Source organism: Rousettus aegyptiacus, unplaced genomic scaffold (assembly GCF_014176215.1).
Source record: "Rousettus aegyptiacus isolate mRouAeg1 unplaced genomic scaffold, mRouAeg1.p scaffold_m13_p_5, whole genome shotgun sequence".
In the NCBI taxonomy this organism is placed as follows: Eukaryota; Metazoa; Chordata; class Mammalia; order Chiroptera; family Pteropodidae; genus Rousettus; species Rousettus aegyptiacus.
The window spans coordinates 27,319,393-27,341,355 of NW_023416308.1; the positions used below are offsets into that span (position 1 = coordinate 27,319,393).

Sequence of the window (21,963 nt, forward strand, 5' to 3'; positions counted from 1 at the left end):
AAAAATTAAGTATTTTACACTACAAAAAAATATACCAAAAAGAAAAAACAATTTCAGTGGAGTAAGATAATTTTTTGAAGTGATTTAATTCTAAATAGCAAATTGATGAAGAAATTAAATTACTTTATGCAATTTATTCCAGAATATTTTCCAGTAAAAAATAAATTATCAGTGTTAATATATGTAACTATAGTGTAAATATGCTCCTTGTGTGTGGAGTGAACATAGAGCAAACTCAATATGTAAAGCCAGGGGTAGGACAGCCTCTACACACCCTTCTCTCCTCTTTGTCTGAGACTTCTTTCATACTTCCCTACAGGTTGCCACTTAGTATCTTCTGGGATCATTCTGTTATTATGGATGCCATCTTCAGAGAACATCCTTAAATGCCGAGCTTGCATTATGTTAAATTATAATATGTACACACCCACATGCAAACAAACACAAATGTATGTGGTAGATTAAAGTGGCTAAACAAAATAGTGTTCTGAGATGCAGTGAAGATTATTTATTCCTGGAAATGGAATCTCATTTAGTAGATCCTACAGTTCTACTACTCCAGCAAGCTCCAGTATAAAGTACAATGAGATAGCTCTTCACTGAACTCCCTTTATGCATGAGAAGAAATGGAAACTGGGAAAGACCAGGTGGCTTGTGGAGACTGGCTTCACAAGTTGAGAAAGAGTAAAATGGAAACATTCAATGTCATTTGCTAAAGCTTTTGTGAAAAAAAAAATTGTCATAGTGACTTACTCTTAGTCAGCCTTGAATATAATTTTTAAAACGAGATACATATATATTTTTTCTGCCTCTGTATCTTATATCTTAAGGCCCCCAGTCACTTTTGGTTCTAAGTTACCAAGGTCCCATGTAGCACATGGCCTTCATCCTGGCATTCTGCTCAAACCTTCCTTTTTAGCAATGCTCCAAATGCTGGTTAATGCTCATGACTATCCCATTTCTCAGAACTATTTCTCTTGTAATTCTCATAAGCTGTTAAAATCACCTTACTCTCTGATGTATAAATCACCACTAGAGTTTAGATATCTTACATAATTTCAGTGTGTTACCTCTTCAAATGACTTTACATTTTAGCAGAGGACTCCTGGGAATATATGTTTTACTAATTTAATTTTAAATTAATTTACCTGCATAATTGTTTTGTAATTAATGTTAATAATATGAGGCATGGACTAATTGCCAAATTTAGATAATAGAATATGTAACAAAATGATTTGGTAAATATGCGTGTATATATGTATGTGTTTGTGTGGGTGGGTGTTTGTGTGTGTGTCTATGCGTGTGTATGTATGTATGTGTATGTGTGTGTGTGTGGGGGGGAGAGAGAGAGAGAGAGAGAAAGGCAATGCTACTTTATATCTTACTAACCAACTAATCAACAAAAAATTCAATTTCAGATGAATTACAGATTATAAATTAAATGTTAAGGGTAAAAAGAAACACTTTACATTTTAGAAAAACATCTTTATCATTTTATAATAGGCAAATATTTCTTAAACAGGACACAAAAGTGCTAAACATAAAGGTAAAAATAGTATATCGGACCTTAGAAAAATTAAGAAATTCTGCTTGAAATTAACTGAGCTAAGACCTCTCTGAGCTTTGATCCTCCCAGATGTAAAAATGAAAATATTGTATTGCACAGTTCCTAAGAATATTTTACATCTAGAAATTAAATTTTGCATTCATCAATTAATTCTGAAATTAATTAAAAATTAGAAAATTAAGACACAACTAAGTGAAATTGTAATTCATAGAGATAAAATATTTATAATAAATATATCTTTTAAAAGATGTCTATCTATAATATATAAAGAACTCCAACAAATTGATAAAAGAAAGACACATTAGCCAACAGAAAAATGCACAAAAGACTTGAACAGACAATTCGCCAAAAAAAAAGACATTTAAATCACCAATAATCATGTGAAAAACTACTTGCCTCCATTAATCTTTGGTGAGTACTAATTAAAACTACAATGTGATACCAGAACACATATGCCACAATAACTAAAATTAAAAATGTGGAAAATACCAAATGTTGCAAGAAAATAGAGTAACCGGAGTACTCATGCACCCTTGGTGTGCGATTAAGTTGATTTAACCACAACAGAAAACTGGTAGCAGTATCTACTGAAACAAACATAACCATAACTTGTTACTTAGCAATATCAGCGTTAGCTATATACCCAAAAGAAATGCAAACTTTTGTTCACCAAAAGAAATGTTACTAAAATTTTCATAACAAAATTTTCATAGAAAAGCATTCATTTTTCATAAGAGCCAAAGCTAGAAATTATCTAGATGCCCACCAACAATAGAATAGATAAACTGTGGTATATTTTATACCACGAATACTATGCAGCACTGAGATTTAATGATCTATAACTCCATGAAATATGCATGAATGTCACAAACATAATATTGAGCAAAAGGAGCTTTGCCAAATTAGTACTTATTTATGATTTCATATATAAGTCAAAAAGAGCAAAATTAATGTATTAGAAGTAATAACAGAAATAAAGGAGACTTCTGGGATGCTGGAAAGATTATCTTCTTTTACCTAGGTGCTAGATGCACAGGCATAGTTAGCAAAAAATTATCAAGTTATACACTTGGGATACCCTTGTTTGTTTATCTTTTTGTATATTCTAGTTCAATAAAAATGTTTACCAATATCAAATATATTTAAGAGGGAAAAATCTAAATACCTTTACTTAGGTACAAAAATTAATTGCAAATTGGAGAGATATTGAGAGAGATTGATGGAGACAAATGAACAAGAGTCTATGGGTTTTAACTGACTATAATCTCCACCCAAGATAGGAGTGGAATGTGGATGCCCAAACTACCAATATAATTTGGTCCTCTACTACTGAAATTAAATGTAACCAAAATGTGAAGTTTCTCAGGAATTATACAATACAACTTTTTCATGTCACCCTTGGGAGAATCAAAACCCAGAGAGGTTGTACCATAATCAAATTTAGATGAATTTTGAGGAAAAAAATTGCAACTGCCGACTTCTGACTCCTTCACCCAGAGCACATTCTTTTGGACTCATGGGTCCCAAACTTTGCTGATCATAAGCATTATCTTTTAAAGTTTAGGAGAAAAAAACTGAGAAGCTCGATATCATCCTGACACAACAGGTTGGGGACCATCGTTTTGGTCTCTTTCAGAGCAATGTACCAGAAAAGGAAATTTGATGGTTTTCTCTACTCATTCTTTCATTCACTGTGATTGATTAATAGACGTAGTTTCTATTTCATGCAGGGCAGTTTGTTTGGCAGTGGTTAAACAAATTTTATAAACACATCATACCAAATTTCTGGTCAGAGCATACTGTCCACTCTGAATATTGAATATTTTTAAATTGTATTCTAAATGAGAAAAGACAGAGTTATTTTCCAAAAGTGAGACAAATCTCACTGTGAGCCAGAAAGGAGGTAAAATGCACAGCAATAAGTTCAGCTCTTGTGGGATCTTTGTGTTCAAATGCCCCATGCACTGAATAAGACAAAACTCAGGGCCATTGGCACAGGGCTCAATGGTAAGAGAGAGGAAGCAAAACACAATGCAGCAGTTGCCCGTGCTTGGCCTCCAGCTTACACAAAGTTATGCCACTGAAGTGCTGCTCTATGGGCTCAGAGATTGTTTCCTGCTATTTCTGCTAGCTACGAGGCAGAATGGGAGACAAAAGATCAATTTCAGCACTGCTGAGAGTTAGAAAGGGGTTCGTCAGGACAAGGAGGGGAGGTTAAGTACAGAGAGAGAAACAGAGAAAAAATAAGTTTTACACAAGATGAATTTGCAAATAATTCCAAAGCACGTGAAGAAAATTACTTGGAAAAGAAAGCCAACAAAATAAATAATTTCAGGTGAAAAGTTGCTTCAGAAAATAAAGAAATGGAAAAATTAAAAATGATATTAAAATACAATTCTTAATAAAGGTAAAGAGAAGGAAAAGTTATAAAATAAGAATAGTACCATAGAACAGAACAGGTGGGTACTAAAACTAACTGATGTGAAAATCAATTCAAAATCTTCAAAATTAAAAATAGTCTACGGCCATGCTACCCTGAACAAGTCCGATCCTGTCTGATCTCGGAAGCTAAGCAGGGTCTGGCCTGGTTAGTACTTGGATGGGAGACCACCTAGGAAGACTAGGTGCTGTACGTGTAAAAAAGAGAAAAAAGAAAGAAAAAAAAGAAAAATGTAGTCATTAAAATACAAAATGAATAGAAGGAATGAAGTCTCAACTAGACATGGATAGATAAAGAATTAGTGAGCTAAAAGCATGGATTATTTAATTAATGGTACTAGAGGAGCTGTATGTAACATATGTATCATACATATTATTTATAGACTATTGAATGATAGATTTAGATCTTTACTCATAAATAAAATAAATTAAAACAGATGTGAAAACCTGTAAAACTATTGGGAGAAAACATAGGCATATATCATTAAGATTTCTGAGTAATTAAAGATTTATTAAACCAGACACATGACTCAAAATGATAAAAAGACTGAGAAATCTGATCACTTTACACTTAAAAATTCTGCATAAAGAAAGGTATGTAAATAAAATTGAAAGGGCGCTGAAAGGAAATATGTTTAACATATATAATTCTATATCCAGAATATAAAAAGGATTATAAATCAATACAGAAAAAAAATCAAAGAACTTAATAGAAAAATGGGCAAAGTACTCTCATGTGCCATTCAGAGAAAGGGAAAGCTGAATGTACAAAATACATGTGAAAACATGCTCAGATGTGCAAATAATTATGAAAATTCAAGAAGTGAGATATTCTTTTAAACCCACCAGACTGACGAAATACTAATATCTGGCCAAGAATGTATGAATGTATGAATTCTCCTTTAATAATAATGACAATTTAAATTAGTAGAGCCATCATGAAGAACAATGGAAATATCACAAAACTTACACACTGTGACCTAGCCGTGCAAGATGAGAGTGAGTGTGCATGTGTGTGTGTGTGTGTTTGCCTTAGAGAAGCTGCACACACTTAATCACAAAGAGTAATGTATAATTATATACAAGAACATCTAATACAACATTGTAGCAAAAAAGTGGAAGTAATCCAAATGCTAAGCAGTAGCAGAGATGATAGATAATAGATGATAGATAGATGAATAGATGATAGATAGGTAGGTAGATAGATAGATAGATAGATGATAGATATTGATCAATAATGGATGGACAAATTGATAGTGGTGTATTCATACAATAAAATATACTGCAGTTAAAAAGTAACAGACTATATACGTATTACTATGAATCTATCTTTAAAATATAATATTGAATGGGAAAACACGTTAGAAAACTTTATGTATACTGTATTTAATTCAAATAATGCTGCAAAAGAAATTATATAGCTTTGCTAATGTATGTAAACTGTGCTTACACATCTATAAAATACATACATATGTGTATATAATATTATATTTAAAGAGTGAATGTATGGAATTAAATATGCACCGAATTCTTAATGGTGAGCTCCAGAAGTGAAGAAAACGCAATTGGGTAGAAGATTATAGAGACCTAAGCTTTATGATTCTTTTACCTTTAGTCAAGTCTAGAAAATATATAAAAGGATATGAGCAGTTATTCTATTTGGGTGATGAATAAGTATTTACTAATTAACATTTATTTCATTTTTTAAAAAAAAATAATGAGGTAACATTTGTTAATAATAGTATGTAAATTTCAAGTATACAGCTTTATAATATGACATCTGTATACTCCTTTATATGCTCACCATGCAAAGTCTTATCTCTTTCTGTCACCCCCGTTTTTAGTGAGTGCTACAGGGTTTTCTGACCTAAAAAATTTAGGAGGGCTTTTACGAGACAGCATATTCACAAGCAGGACACCCAAAGTGCATCAAGTGAGAGAATAAAGAAGGGATTAGTCAGTATAAAAACCTTCCAATATTGGAATAGCTGTCACTGGCTTGCATTCCTTTGCTTCAGGGGTCCTGACTGAAGTCCACAAATGGAAGTTAAAGGGAGGCAGATTAGGATCCAGTTAAAAAATTTCTAATGATTATAATTTTTGAAAATTTATTTGGCAATCTCAGGAGGCAGAAAGATCCTGGTCAGGTCTAGCGTGGATAAAATGTTACGGGGCCTTAATAATACATACCTTCTGTTGAGGTTTGTTTAAGGTGAGGATGGCATTAATGATTATACCAATGACTTTAATAATGAGGCATTGTGGTAAGCACCCGAGACACTACCTCATTTAATCCTTAAAATAACCCTAGAGGTTGGTACTACTTTATTGTCTCCATTTTACAAATGAAGGTAATATTGCGTAATTGGTAAGGATTTGAATCCAGACTATTCTAACTCTGAGGCCTGAACACTTCATTAAATTCCTTACTATCATTAGAATGCGAAGATTTATAAAATGAAAGAAATGGACTTCTAGTTGTGAAATGCAAAGCACACTCAGGAAAGATGTTTTGAAGATGCTTGGGCCTATCCAGAGTTCCTGAATGTGTACCACTTATAGGTGCACTTCAAAAAGTAGCACTTGGTCTCTAAAATCTAGTTATGACACTATTAATGCAACTAATTATACAATGCAATATGAAGTTGTAAGAAAAACTGACAAAACTGTGGAGGAGAATGTGCAAAATGAAAAAAAAATTACTAGAAAAAAAGAATAAAAGAAAAAAAATCTACCTCTTAAGACTTCCAGTATGTGTGTATGTATGTGTTTTTGTGTGTGCGTTTCTGTGTAAGTGCTCCACCAATGACCCCAATGACCATATACAGCCCAAATTTTTAAAGTGTCCCCTATTCTAGTCTTGTCATATGCTCATTCCTTATCATTTGCAACATCTGTTACATATTCTCGTAGCCTCAACCAAACCCTTCCCACACAGTTAACTGCCAGGCACTCATTTTATCTACATCTGAAGAAGAAAGAAGTAGATGAGTCAAATATACCAGCATTTTAATGTGTGTTGTGAAAGAAGTGTGGGTGTTTGCAGAATAAAGTTTTGCTCACTCCCCCAGGCTGGGGAACCTTTTCAGGATGACATACAATTTGTCCACTTAGCCTCGATGTCTATGCTGGTTAAAAAAGGCACTTCCCCAAAGACATTGTGTCAAAGCAGAGGAAATGAATTGCAAGGGAATTAAGTCCAGACCAGAAAGTATCTGTCATTGGACCCTCTTGTCCATGTCAATTCCTCAAAGAGAACATGGAAAATTAAGTGGGTTCTGGCTCAGAGTTTGGGGTCAGGGGTCATACCCATGACTAAATTCGAAGTGGGTAAAGTGATAAAACAGTGGGAAGGGAGGAATGACAGGATGCTGATGTGGGTGTTGTCGTGTCTCAGCCACACTCAGTGGGGGGAGCCAATGCTAGTTTTCAGGGAGGGTCTGAAAAAGGACAAGATGGGGGGCATTCTTACCTCCTCTCTTCCCTAGCTCTCTCATATCCCTCAGGATCAAGACATGGAGAATGTCAGAGGCATTTCAAATGACTTCTCTAATGAAGTCATAACCAAAAAAAATCTATATATTTTGTCAGTGCTAAGTGTAGTACATATGTGTATGGAAAAATAACCAGGATAGGTATTAGATCCCAAAGCTGGTCTCAAAGAAGTACATCTCCAGACACCCATGCACAGAGGCCACCTGACTAGAACCCAGAAATGTAGCCATGAAGACTGTTCAGGAGAATCTGTACGTGTTTGTGCTGCTTCAGCCCAGGATCAAGCTCTACTGCTCTAACATTTTGAAAAAGCCAATCTGTAAGGATTTCTACTGAGTAGAGAGAGTAACTAGGGCAATTTCTGGAGCCCAAAAAGGGCTCTTCTCAAATTTATAAAAACTAGAGAATCATGAGTAAAAAGTTCTATTTAGTTTTTGTTCCCATATCTTTATTACAACTCATCTCTGAAGTTAGTGCCCCAGTAAATTCCATTTGAAACTAGCAACAGGGCATTTGCATACTGAAAAAGTTCTCGGGCTAGGTGCATACTTGTGGCTACCTGGAAAGAATTTAGCTACAACAGTCTCAAATCTTTTAGAACAGCACCTACATAGAATTCATCACATGCACAAGCTGTGAACTCACAGTGTGAAAGAAGGAGACTATTAAGGCTAAGAACAGCATTTGAAGACACTTGTGAATCTCAGAGCAAGTAAACCTATGAGCCTCAATTTTCTCATCTGTAAAAGTTCCACAGTAGCTTCTATATTATGTATCTTTGCTCTCATGACTTAATTACCTTCCAAGGGCCCCCTTCAAATACCATCACATTAGGGATTTGAGCTTCAACATACGAATTGGAGAGTGTACAAATATTCAGTTGATGTCAGTAATAAAATAAAAAAGTTTTATAAATTCTATAAAACTGTATAAACTCATTATGGTAGTATTATCATCACTACTACTGTAAGCTTCATATAATATGTTACAGCCTGCCATGATATCCCATCTTTTTTTTCTTAAAAATCATATATTTATAAAGAAACTTACAAATATGATTTGCAATTTCTGTCATTACATCTGCTTACATATGAGGAAAATGGAACTCATACCATCTCCAAGGTTATACAGTAATTGTTCAGGAAGAGGATAAGAGCTTCGGAAACAGATAAACTTGGCAATAAATCCCACTTTCGTGATTTTAATAAGTAATGTCCTCGGACAATTTATTTAATCTCTCTAAGACTCAATTTCCTCATTTCTAAAAGGGGGAAGATAATAATAATACCTATTTCATCAGAGTTGTGGTAAAGTTAAAGTCAGATAATGTATATTACATGCACACATTATTCATATTTACAGAGTAAGAGTCTGATAAATATTATTCGCAGTAAATGCTACTGAATGTTAAATACTTCTGTTGTGTTTTGTTATTGTTATTACTATGAATCAGAGCTGGAATAAGCACCCATCCCCTGACATACGTGCATGCGCGTGAGCACACACACACCTACACACACACACACACACACACACACAAAAGCATTCGAATATAACAAACCAGTGAAGGGCAAGGACAAATTCTTTCTTAATGATAAATCTTATTAGGTTTTCCAGCTGTTTGTTGCAAGTGAATAAAGAAGCTGAGTACAAGGGAAAAACCAGTTCATGGAAATACTCATCAGAAGGCCAATAAGTAGAATAAGACCCAGGTTATTAAGCTCAGTTGGTTATAGCTGAGCTTTGTTGCTAGGGTACCTGTTTTTCCTGGTAACCAAGGGCAATATAAAGTCTGGTTTGAAGTCACTGATAAAAGTTCCCTGTGCAAAAACATCACTCAATTCATTCTTCTGCAGACAGCTTGGCTGTGAAGGGAAACTCCTCACACTGAATTTGCGTTCTTTCTGTACTATTTCTTAGTGTTTGGAATTACTACTTCACTTTCCTAAATCATGAATAAAAATTACAAAAAAAGAAAAAGTCAAAACATGAGTGTCCAGTCAGAACTGGTAGGGTCGTTTGGTGTTTAAGACCCAAGTTCTCTGCCAGAGAAAGACTAGATGTTTGCCTCATATCCAAGCTCTCGGCTTAAGTAAAAAAGTTAATGGATTAGCTCTGACAGATGACTGGTGCTCTCAGCAACCAAGGGCCCCAGGCCAGGAATCAGCCCTCTGTACAGACGGCAGCTACGTCTGGGGTGCCGGACGGGGCTGATAACAAGACCGGAAACCCATCAGAGACACCCACCCCCTTACCTCTGGGCCTCATCAAAATTACCTGCCAAAGAGACACTGCTCCAGACCAGCACCTTGTCAGCCTATTTTGTAATAGAAAACAGCTGCTCCTGTTGGGAGGCTGAGGTGGGAGGAGTGAAAAGAACGAGGAAAAGAATCATTCATAACTTTTATGCTTGTGCATAACTGTAAGTTGCAATCACAAAGCAAGTAAGAATGGGAAATTCTAGGGACCCTGTGGGAATGATATTATCCTCCTCTAAAGGGACTAACAGGAAATCAAAGCTACTGAATTTAAATTACAGATGACTGTTAATCCTTAGCAATGAGTTTAAAACAAGGTCTGGACGATGCTTAGCATCATCCTAGGGATCGCAGAGACGATGTGGTACGGTTCGATCAGGCAATTTGGGCAAGGAGAGGGTCTCCATCCTTTACTCCTGTTCATTACCATACTCTAGTGCCTAGAACAGTGCCTATCACATGCCAATACATGATTAATGAAGTTAATCATGAATATATGATTAACGAAGTTCATAACATGCATTTTCTAAGGCTGAATGGAGTGGATTTTTAAGCTGGACAGATCAGAGTTCTATAATTTACTACCTATGTTATCTTAGGAAAGTTTCTTACTATATCCAAATCTTAGATGCTCTATTTGTAAATGAGAGTCAAACAGCTATATTATATGCTTTTAGAAATAATTAAATTAAACATGATTGTGTTCTTAAGTTTCTGGCATGAAATAGAAGTTCAGTAAGTGATAGACATTATCAGGAACACTGTGGTCATTAAATCATACAATTAACTATTAATGTATTTGAATAACCTCCAGATATAATGGGAAAGGATAGGAATAATGCCACTAATAATGAGAAATGCTCATAACAAACAGACCTTTCTCTAGCTAACAGTAGCTAGGTGGGGAGTGTCCTCATATTTCAGTGCTACCCCACATACATTATGTAGATTATACAGAAGAGCTCAACAAGGAAAAGTGGGCTAAACAGGCCTTGTGTAGCCAACTAAAACCAAAAATAAAGATCATTGAGAAACCAAACACCATATGAGAGGTGGGAGCAGTATGGCTGCATCAGCACTACTATTCCTTACATTTCTATAGAGGCAATATATTTTTAAATTATATCCAGTCTTCTTTCTTTGAGTAAGAAAATAATCTCTCTGTACAAGCATGTAAAAACATGGACTCATGCAGGTGCACATATGCATGCAGAGAAAAAAGTTAACTTAAGAATTTAATATCATTTGAATCATTGTCCTCAAAATTTAAGTGTATATATTACACTTTATTAACAGGAATAGGAAGCTGTGTATAAAGAACATTCAGAAAACAAGAAAAAGATCTTGGGAATTCAAAACATGGTTTCCATATACATATAATCTCTCTCTCTCTCTCTCTCTCTCATTTACACACACACACACACACACACACACACACACACCACCACCACCACCATCACCACACACATGCACATGCACATCCATAGACACAGGTACACAAACAAATGTAAACTACAACTTTCAAATGTCCTGAATGAAATTTGTTTATGTAAGATATTTAATTCCATATGATGAATGATTATCAAATTAGGATTCTAGCCCTTCAATATTCTCTCAGATTGTCTGCCATCTCTCTTTGAATGTTTCTGAGTCCACCCCTACAGTTCTGTGTAACTTCCTCAGTGGGGACACACCACCAACTTTTCTGATGGGAGTCTCAAGCTTGATAGAAAAGGTCTTCTGGTGGCCTTGAGTGATGAAGTTCTAAGGAAATAATTCAATGTTGATAGTTCACCATGGGCCTAATGAAAAGGCACCTTCTGTCATGTGAAGGGACACTTAGAAGTGAATTAGTACTTTGTATTTGTGAAACCCCTTTAAAATGATAACATGCTCAGTTCTATATGCCTATCGAAGCATTGGAATCTGTATTATCAACTTGGAGGTCTGTGTGGCTTGGAAAAGCTCCTCTAGGTGTTTCTGATTCATAACACCCCCACTCATTCCAAACTTGATTGAGAACCGGTGGCTTAAAATGCATAGCAAATAGTCAGCACAAGTCTTTCCTACGTTATTACTTCACAGACTATATAGAAAATCACGTTTGGAAACAAAAGAGTTCAGGATTAGAATTTAAAACTTTTTCATCTATAAAGAAACAACTCTTTCCATTGCTGGCACTGTTTAAAATTTGTGTGTCTTTATTATGTTACCTGTGATATTTAGGCAGTACCAGCTCCCTAATATTTCATTGTGTTATGGTTTTACCGGAGGATAACATATAGATTCCTTTATTCATTTTTTATTATCATTTCCAAGCCTCCTATTCTACAATTGTGAAGGGAATGCTATTAACACTCAGTTCTATTGTGAGGATTAATTTTTTTATATTGAATAAGTTATCTAAAACAATAAGAGGTTCTCACTATATGATAGCTGTTATCATTACTTTCTCTTTAAATATAGTCTTATGATTACATTGTATGATCAACATTGTATAATCTACATTGCATAGTCATATGAAAGATTTTATTCATGAGACATTTCTAATATATTTCTCATTTCTAATATATTTCTAATAATAGTGTGAAAGCATTCTGTAATTTTCTTAATAAGGTATGATTCTTGGGTTTGCTTTAAAAAAGTATAGGACAGATTCATACTATATTTAGTTTCTTTGTTTTCCTCCTGTTCTAACTTGTTCATTGTCTTCTCATTAAAATGAATCTGATTGCCAGGAAACAGTTGTAAAATGTGTCTCAATATTGCATTTACTTGCAGGATATTCCGTTTTAACCCAGGATCTGGCATTGCTTTCTGATGAGGTCAGGGTAATACCAAACTGAGTCATTGCTTCCCTCCCTCTTTTCAAAGAAAACAGAAGCACAATTCCAAGGAAGCTTTTTTTTTGTTGTTAGTATCTCAGTCTCCAATTTCATTTCTATCATAAATAGCATCAATTATCTGATATGCGACTGACAGTGTAGTTAGTTTGCTTCCAACGCATCATTTAGTTCAGCTAATTCAGCAAAACACTTGAGAATGAATGTGCCTGTGTGTTTGTGTACAGATTTCAATGCCTGAGTTTTCACGTTAGCAGAAAAAGGCTATCTGTCTCTAGATTAATGATAAACAAGGTTCAGAACACAGTTTCTAAGTTATGTTTCATTTGGAATTTCTCAAGCTGCACTTAGCAGATACTAAGTTATGGTGACCTTTGGAAAATTCATGCATTTTCCATAAGTCCAGGATAGTAGTTAGCTCTTATTTGTAAAAACAGGTGCTGAAGAACATAAGGTCATAGGAAAATCAGGAACCAGGACTTTGCAAAGTAAGTCACATGCGGTAAAGAAATGAATAAAAATAAACGTCATGATTTTCTGTTTATAATAGCATAAAAGGAAATCAAATGCCTTGTGTTTAAATTTTCACTATGCTTGCATTTCAGCATCATCGAGAGATACTACCCTTGATCTTTTCACTTCAGTTTTCTTAGAACTGTCTAACCTCAAAGTCTCTCCTATCAAGGCATTTCATGCAAAATGTTTTTTCGAGAAAACAAATGAAAGGTAACATGTTTAATTATAATTTTTAAGTGTAAGCTGGTTGATAGGATTTTGATCTTTTCTGATATAAATATTAGCATGAAAAAAGTAAGTTTTCTATACCTTTTTATACTTTCCTAGCAAAATGTATGATTGATAAAACAACAAAAAATAAAACCCTATGAGCTAATTCATGATATTATAGACATTATACTATAACACATATATATTCTTTTCTAACTCAGAAATTTCAAACCTAAGGGGAAAAGTGATATTAACATCGATCTGAAAAACTCCACTCAGTGTGAATGTCAGTGTTCTGTTTATGTTCTGATGCCAAGGGGTCCCTAAGCAGGTATTTGAAATACTTTATAACCATTAATTGAGAAATCACAGAGATACATTTGCTGCACATGTGTTCTTATAAATTTTACTTATAAAATGCCAAGTTTTAGTTTCTTAATAATATAAACACTACCCTAAATAAACAAATCCAGTAACTCACAATCATGTGTTCTGACTAGCCAAGCATTTTATCATTTGATAATAAAATATACTATTGCAAGACTTTTAGTCAAGATAGCAGAGCAGGTAACTACTGTCTCACATCCTTTCATGACCACATCAGAATCACAATTAAATTACAAAACAAATACCCTTGAGAATTACTTGAAGACTAACTGAACAGAACTCTTATAACTAAGGCGATAAAGAAGATGCCACATCGAGACCAATAGGAGGGGTGAAGACACAAAACAGGTTAGGTAAAAAACTGAAAGGATTTCTTGGCTGTGGAGGTACCCTCTGAGGAGCAAAGGGTCTCATCACACACCAGGCTCCTAATCCTGGGAATAAGAGTCCCCATAATATCTGCCTCTGTAAATCAGTGGAGATTCCATTCAGGTAAGACAAAGGGTTTTGGGAGTCCCAAGCTTTTTCACTGACCAACACATTCCCTCTAGGCTCTAGCACTGGGCAGCAGCTTGAAATGGGACAAAAGGAGAGGAACTGAACTATCTGGCTTCAGGGCAAGAGCTGAAGGGGCAGCTCTCTCTGCCATTTTGTTTTTTGCTGAGCCCTCCCCCGACCCAGCCTGAAGGTGCACATAGGTGTCAAATCTGATTCTCCCTCAAACTTGCACCACCCTGGTGATTCTCTGAGAACCCTCCTCACCCAGCTTACACAGGCTGGAACCTCTTTCAGTGGCTGTTACTCACAAGTGGCTGGTCTCAGTACACAATAAGGACTTTCCCAAAATCTTTAAAAAGTCCACAAACCCCAAACAAACAACAGTTGGCCTCAACATGCTCTGTACCTCTTGCTAGGTAATCCCTAGCCTGCCTCGGTTAACAGCATAGCCCGTCCCAGGCATCTTCAAGCCCAGCATAGGCAGCTACCAACCACAGATCACTTTGTAGCTTATATCAGGTGGCCCCTGGCTGGGCACAGGTGGCAGCTGACCTTGGCCTACAGCATAACCCCTCCCAAAAGGTCCCAGAACCAACATACCCAGTGATTGGCTTCAGACCACACCAGAGCTCCACCTTAATAGCACCACAAATGACCTACCCAACAGGTAGATTCAGCAGACATCAAATCCTACTAAAGCAATTCCTACTCATAAGATTAGCCCCTACACTACGGCTTATCTGCTGTAGTCACAGCCAATCCTCACAGACAATCGGACTGAGGGTCAATCCCACACACTCATGTGCCAATAATCAAGGCTCAAATACAACAGGAGAGCACACACAACCTACACAAGGGATACCCCTGGGGCACCCAGCTATGGTAAACAGTGTCACGAGACCCTACAGGACACCTACTACATAAGGCCACTCTGGCAAGACTGGAAGAAATAGCAGATCTACCTAATACATAGAGGGGGTGGGGTGCAGGAAGGCAGCCAAAATAAGGAGACAAATAAAGCATGTCCCAAATAAAAGAACAAGATAGAACTCCAGAAAAAGAACTAAACAAAACCTATCAGATAGAGTTCAAAATAGTGGTCATAAGCATGTTCAGTGATCTCAGTGAGAGCTTCAACTCAACAAAGAGATAAGAAACATAAAAGTAGAGGTAGAAATCATAAATAAGAACCAGTCATAAGTGAAGAATACAATAACTGAAATAATAAATGCATTGGAGGGAATCAACAGTAGATAAGATAAAGCAGAGGACTGAATCAGAAATTTGGAGATAACGTAGCAGAAAACATCCAAAGAGAAGCAAGAAGAAAAAGGAATCCAAAAAAATGAGCATACCAACATTCACATCATGGGGCTACCAGAAAGAGAAGAGAGAAAACAAGAAATTGAAAACCTTTTTGAAGAAATAATGATAGAAAACTTTCCTAACTGGCTAAAGAAATAGACATGTAAGCCCAGGAAGCACAGAGACCCAAACAAGAGGAACCCAAAGAGGCCCAAAAAAGGCCCACACTAAGATACATCATAATTAAAATGCCAAAGGTTAAAGACAAAAAAGAGTCTTAAAAGCATCAAGAAGAAAAGTAGTTAGCAGTGCTACCTATAAGGAAGCTCTCATAAGACTGTTAGGTGATTTCTCAACAGAAACTTTGAAGATCAGAAGGGATTGGCAAGAAATATTCAAAGTGATTAAAAGCAAGGACCCACAACCAAGATTAATCTACCCAGCAAAGCTATCATTTAGAATCGAAGGAGAGATAACAAGCTTCTCAGACAAGAAAAAGCTGATGGAGTTTATCACCATCAAACTAGTATTACAAGAAATGTTAAAGGAACTTCTTTAAGAAAAAAGATTAAAAATATAAATAAGAAAAAGTTCTCATTGACAAAAGCAAACACATAATAAAAGCAATGTATCAACCAACACTAAAAGCTCATACAAAGGTTAAAAGGCAAAAGCAGGAAGATCATGTGTAATGATTATAGTAAATTAAAGGATACCACAAACACATGAAAGAATGAATAAAATACCAAAATATAAACATGGAGAAGATGAATAAAAATGGTAGTGATTTTAGAATGCATTCAAATTTAAGCTACCACCAACCTAAAATAGACTTTTCTAAACAGCTTGATGTATAAACAGCTTGGTAACTACAAACCAAAAATCTACAAGAGATATATGAGAAACAGAGAGAAAGAAACACAAGCACAATGATCTTGAAAGTCATCAACATACAAGAGAGGAGAGCAAAAGAATAAGAAAGGAACAGAGAGGAACTACAAGAACAACTAGAAAACAGAAGTACATACCCATCAATAACCACTTTAAATGTAAATGGATTAAAGATGAATGGATAAAGAAGACATGGTACATATATATAATGAATATTATTCAAACATAAAAAAGAATTAAATTTTACCATTTGTAACAATATGGATGGACTTAGAGTTTATTATGCTAAGTAAAACAAAGAGAGGAAGATAAATACCATATGATTTCACTTATATGTGGTATCTAAAGAACAAAATAAACAAAAACAAAACAAAACAAAACAGAAACAAACTCAAAGATACAGAGAACAAACTGATGATTGCCAGACAAAAGGTTGATTTGGGAGCAGAGTGAAAAAAGTGAAGGGATTAAGAAGTACAAATTGGCAGCTGCAAAATAGTCACAGGGAAATAATGTATAGCATGGGGAATATAGTCAATAGTATTGTAATAATTATGTATGGTGCAAGGTAAATACTAGACTTATAGGGGAAATCACTTCATAAATTATATAAATGTCTAACCACTATGCTGTACACCTGAAACTAATATAATATTTAACATTAACAATAACTGAAAAATAAAAAATATATATATTATTGTAAAAAATTATACTATTTTGATAATTATGTATTGCTAATTGTTGTATGTTGATATCAACAGAGATTGAACATATTTTAGCACAGCTCTCCTTAATATTTAAGACAAAATAGTTAGCTATATTCTTTCATCTGCTTTGAAAGTCCTCAATTTAATAACTACCATGTATTGGATTATTGAGCATTTACCATGTGCCAGTCAATTTACACTTCTGTCATATAATCTTTTAACATCCCTATAGGGTAGGTAGATTACTTTTATTTTCATTGATAGATGAAGAAAGTGATGTTTGGTGAGGTTAGGTAATTGTGCCCAACTTAAAAAAAAAAAGTAGTGATGCTTGGAATTAAACCAAGTTATATAAAACGCTTTAGGCTATGGACTATGATAACCTCTTTGCTATCTTAAGTTATACAAGTCGACAAAAAAAAAAGGGGAGGGGGAGGGGGACTAAAAGTAAAACAAGTCAAAGAGATAATGCACAAACAAAATATGCATGCAGACCCTACATTTAAGAGATAATCATATTCCCAAGGGCTGTATATTTATCTGCATTTCTCCTGAAAAGTTGAATGAAACACATTCTTTGAAGAATGTAAGGTGCTGCATCCCCTCCCTCCATGGCTCCAGCACTTTGAGGAGCATGTGTTGAACCATGTCTCTTGAGTTGCTGGGTCTGGAAGGTAGATATACATTTACATCATGGATTCTAAGGGAACTGTGCCAAATTATTCATCATTTTACATGCTCTGTCAAAAGCTGTAGATATAATTCCTGAAGATGAATATGATATTTTTAGTAATGCTGAAATGTACAAATGTTAATTATATCAAATTTTCTCAGAATGGTCTTTCTTCATCAATTTCCCTTGGAGTTTTAAAACAATTTAAAGAAAAGGCTAAACAATTTCACCAAAGCTTGCATTCAGAATAAAACCAGTGACATCACCAATACATCAAAATGCCTAAAATATGTAACATTCAAAAATTATTTTACTTCAAACTTTCTACCCTCATGTATTTCAGAAGAAAGCATTTCTGAATCATTTATACTTATTTCAACAAAATGTTGCTGAGTAATTCTCAGGCTCTATAAATTACTTCAGTGAGTGATTTTAAGCCAGGATGCTACAAATTAGCAAGTGTTATAAAAATGCAGCTTTCCATGGATGTCAACTTGCTGGATATGTTAGAACTCATAGGAGGTGCCCTAAATAATATTTCACTTTGCAAAAGATATTCAACTGAAAATCTGACAGAGAATGGCCAAACACCTTGACAATAATGAGAGGCAAAGGAAATCGTTCATTTGACTTGGGTTCCAATAACAATTCACAGCTTCCTTCTCTGAGAACTCTGATCATCATTTACTCAGAAAATCAACTTTTAAAGATATGGGAATGATTAATTTGAGATACTAGTTGTAAAATTAGATAATACATGTAAAACCACAGGGATCAATAAACAAAATCTATGATTATTATCAACTAGAGTTATAGATCATTTCATAGTGTGATACTAAAACACGCAAATTGGAGTGCAGCGCACAAGAATTTAGCTGCTCCATTAGACAGCTTTGAGAGTGCTGCACAGGAAGCGGCCCCTCAGGTAAGACTCACCACCCACCGAAACCAATGATTGCAGCTTGGAGGAAATGGACCCCACCCTTGCCACTCCAACAGACTGGTGACATTTGTGCCCTGGAGGTATCTAGTCAAAGACCGATACATTTCTCTTAAAGTCTAGCTCATTTTTATCACACTGGATTCTACAACGGAAATGGATATTCCAATAGACAAGAAGATATATTTTAGGTCCACAGTGTCAGGATCCAAATCATGACTCTGTCATTCAGAGCCAGCCACATAATTAGCATAATTAGCAGCTCAAAATGAAAATGTAGGACCTTTTATATAAATATTAGAGAAAAGGCACCATTAAAATGACTAAAATTTATGTTTCTGTTTTTCCATTTGTCTTACTTCGTTTAGCATGATAGTCTCAAGATCTGTCCATATTGTGACAAATGGCAATATTTCATTTTTCTTTATGGCTGAATAGTATTTCATTGGATATATGTACTACATCTTCCTTATCCAATCATCTATCAAAGGGCATTTTGGTTGTTTCTATGTCTTAGCCACCGTGAATAACGCTGCAATAAACGTAGTAGCATGAATGTCATCAACATTATATATTATATGTGAATTGAGCAGAAAGGAGTAGCAGACTCCTATATTAAACACACCTTTTCTGCTCACACCTACACTCTATTGTCACATTGAGCTTCAATTATAAAACACAAGATTATAAATTAAAATTATTAAGAATTTTAAGACAGCAATGACAGAGCATTAAACTATACATGGGTCCCTCTGAGCATGTGCAATTGTATAGGCAAAGTACCCATGCAGCCAGCTTTACACTTACTGTGTGACCTCAGGCATACTAAATCTCTGTGTCTCAGTTTCTTCTTTTATAAATTAGGGAAATAATCATACCTATCTTATAAAATCTTATGAAAAACAAGTGCATTAATATATAAAGTGCTTGAAATAGTACTTGGCATATAGTGTAGTATAATTAATATCTATTATTGCTATTTTATCATCATTAAGTTGTTTTGGGGTCATAGGATTTTAAAGATAATAGCCTTAAAATAAGATTAAAGGATGATCTTTGAATTTAAATATTTATACCATCCTTGCCCTCAAATTGTCATAAGGATCATAAAAATCTTAATCAAGTTTTGTCTCCACTTTTTTTTGACACTTCAGGCCAAACATTTCAGGCCAGACATTCATTTTTGTGGGGATACTGTCCTGTGGAGTGTAGGATATTTAGCATCATCTTTGGCCACCACCCAAGGAAAGATAGCAAACCCCTCCCCATTTATGACAACCAAAAATTACTTTGGACATTGTCTTATGATTATATGGTATACATAAGAAATTTAAAGCTATCTTGCCAAAGTAGGATCAAGGGCCAAATAACCCCCCAGGAATGTAGTGCTTAGCTCAGCACTCTTAAAACCCAACATCGCAAAATCCCAAAATGTCATCCTTCTTAGATTCGCCATAGTCCTATAGCTATTTACTTTTTCCTCTCACTGAGGAGGGAGGATAGAGCTGTTTAAAAAAAAAAAAGTGGAAAAAAGGTTCATTCAAATCTGGGAACTGTCAAATCACTGATAAGCCGGTCCAAGAAAACAGAAGTGAATTAACTCTGGTTCCCAGGATGGAAAGACCTAGGAGATATTATTGTCCAGACTCTGCACTAGGCCAGCTGCCTCCTCCGCCACTGCAGACCCTCCTTGGCATGCCTCTGTTCAGACAAAGCCCTTATGGAAAATAACATGAGGACTGTGCTGACTCCAGTGCGTTTGATTTATCAGGACTACTGGCATTTGCAAAAGCAAGTGGTCTGTTTGGATGAGATGTTTCCCAGGCAGAAAGATAAAAAAAAAAAAAAAAAAAAATCTGGCTTGATTCTCTCTGCTCTTGGAACATCTTAATGTCATTGGTTCTTCTCAGCAGGGCAAAAAGAAATGGGAATTCCCTCTGCAAGAGGCTCTAGGTGTTCTAGGCATGTCTCACCCCCAACTCCCATCACCTCCTCAAGCACTTTTATTTCCTTACACAAAGAATGTTAATAAACCCACACTCTACACTTTTCTAACTCTGCTTACTCTGTAACCTTCCTTACCACACTTTCCCAATCAGGCCTCCTTCTATTTCCCATCCCCCAACTCTAGGTCCACTCCCATCTGTTTTCTGTTAGGAGTTCATTTTCAGAGTGCAGGCTGGTGGAATTTGGAGTTCAGACCCCCTCGAGTGATGAGAGTCCTGGGGCTGCTGAAGGTCCCTTCACGCGGTCCCTGCCACCTCCCCCTCCTTTCCCTCCCTATGCCCCATTTGCCCTTGTGCAATAACATGCTGGAGCCCACATCTGTTTTCAATTCCATGTTCATTTGAACTGCTCTGGGAAAATGGAACCTCTCACTAAAGGCTGGGATCTTAAAGCAACAGCATGAATACAAACAACTGTATTTGACCAACAAAGGAATATATATGTAGAGAGAGATCCTTCTATATCCAACCAAGCTGGAGCTATTTCATTGAAGATCTGTCTCCTCTGGTTCCTGGATGAGGCAATATATAATCATGGATTCTTACTTTCCTCATTCTTGGTTCTAATGGTCATCTCTTACCCAATTTCCAATCTGGGACTATTGCCTGAATTCCACAATCTGCAGCAACAGAGTGGATGTTCCCAGGCTCCTTTCTTAATGTTCAGTTTATTGTCAAATCAAAACCGTAGATTTTTTTCTCATTAAAACAAATAATGTAGGAGATTTTCTTGTTTTTTTTTTTTTCTAACTCTCATTTTATTACCAAAATACAAAATGAGTCATATTGTGTCTTTTAGCAGGGAAGGCAAGTAACATGTTCACCTGGTAACAAACTCACTGAAGTCATGTTTGCCTCATGTCAGGCAAAGCTAACAAATGATTTTTAGAAAGTGATGCTATGACCACAGCCAAGATTCTGCTTCTTCTTGAGAAAAGTAAATTTGGTTATAATTATGAGGCCATTACCTATTTCTTATCAGTCAGTGGTAAGTCATGGAGAGACTAAATCAAAAAGCTTTGGAGGCCAGAAGATCCTAGCAAAACAAGTTTTGCTTTGTTATCATAAAAAAGAAACCTTAGCGATAGGAGGTTACCATAGTAATGAGCATATGTTTTTTCAGAAACTGAGGACCCATTAAGAGTATAGATGCTTCCTTTTCATCACATCTCTATGAAAACTTGAATGTGTATGCCCTGAATCATTTGATTGACACATTCATTAAAGA

At 35.5% G+C, this 21,963-nt stretch overlaps 1 long non-coding RNA gene and 1 pseudogene across 1 annotated transcript in view; one reads left to right on the top strand and one right to left on the bottom strand.

Annotated features, from left to right (window-relative positions):
* The window catches only part of LOC107507810, a 218,058-nt gene that overhangs the window by 111,683 nt on the left and 84,412 nt on the right, over positions 1 to 21,963 (bottom strand). The window lies entirely within an intron of this gene.
* On the top strand, positions 4,085 to 4,203 carry LOC118603504 (annotated as a pseudogene).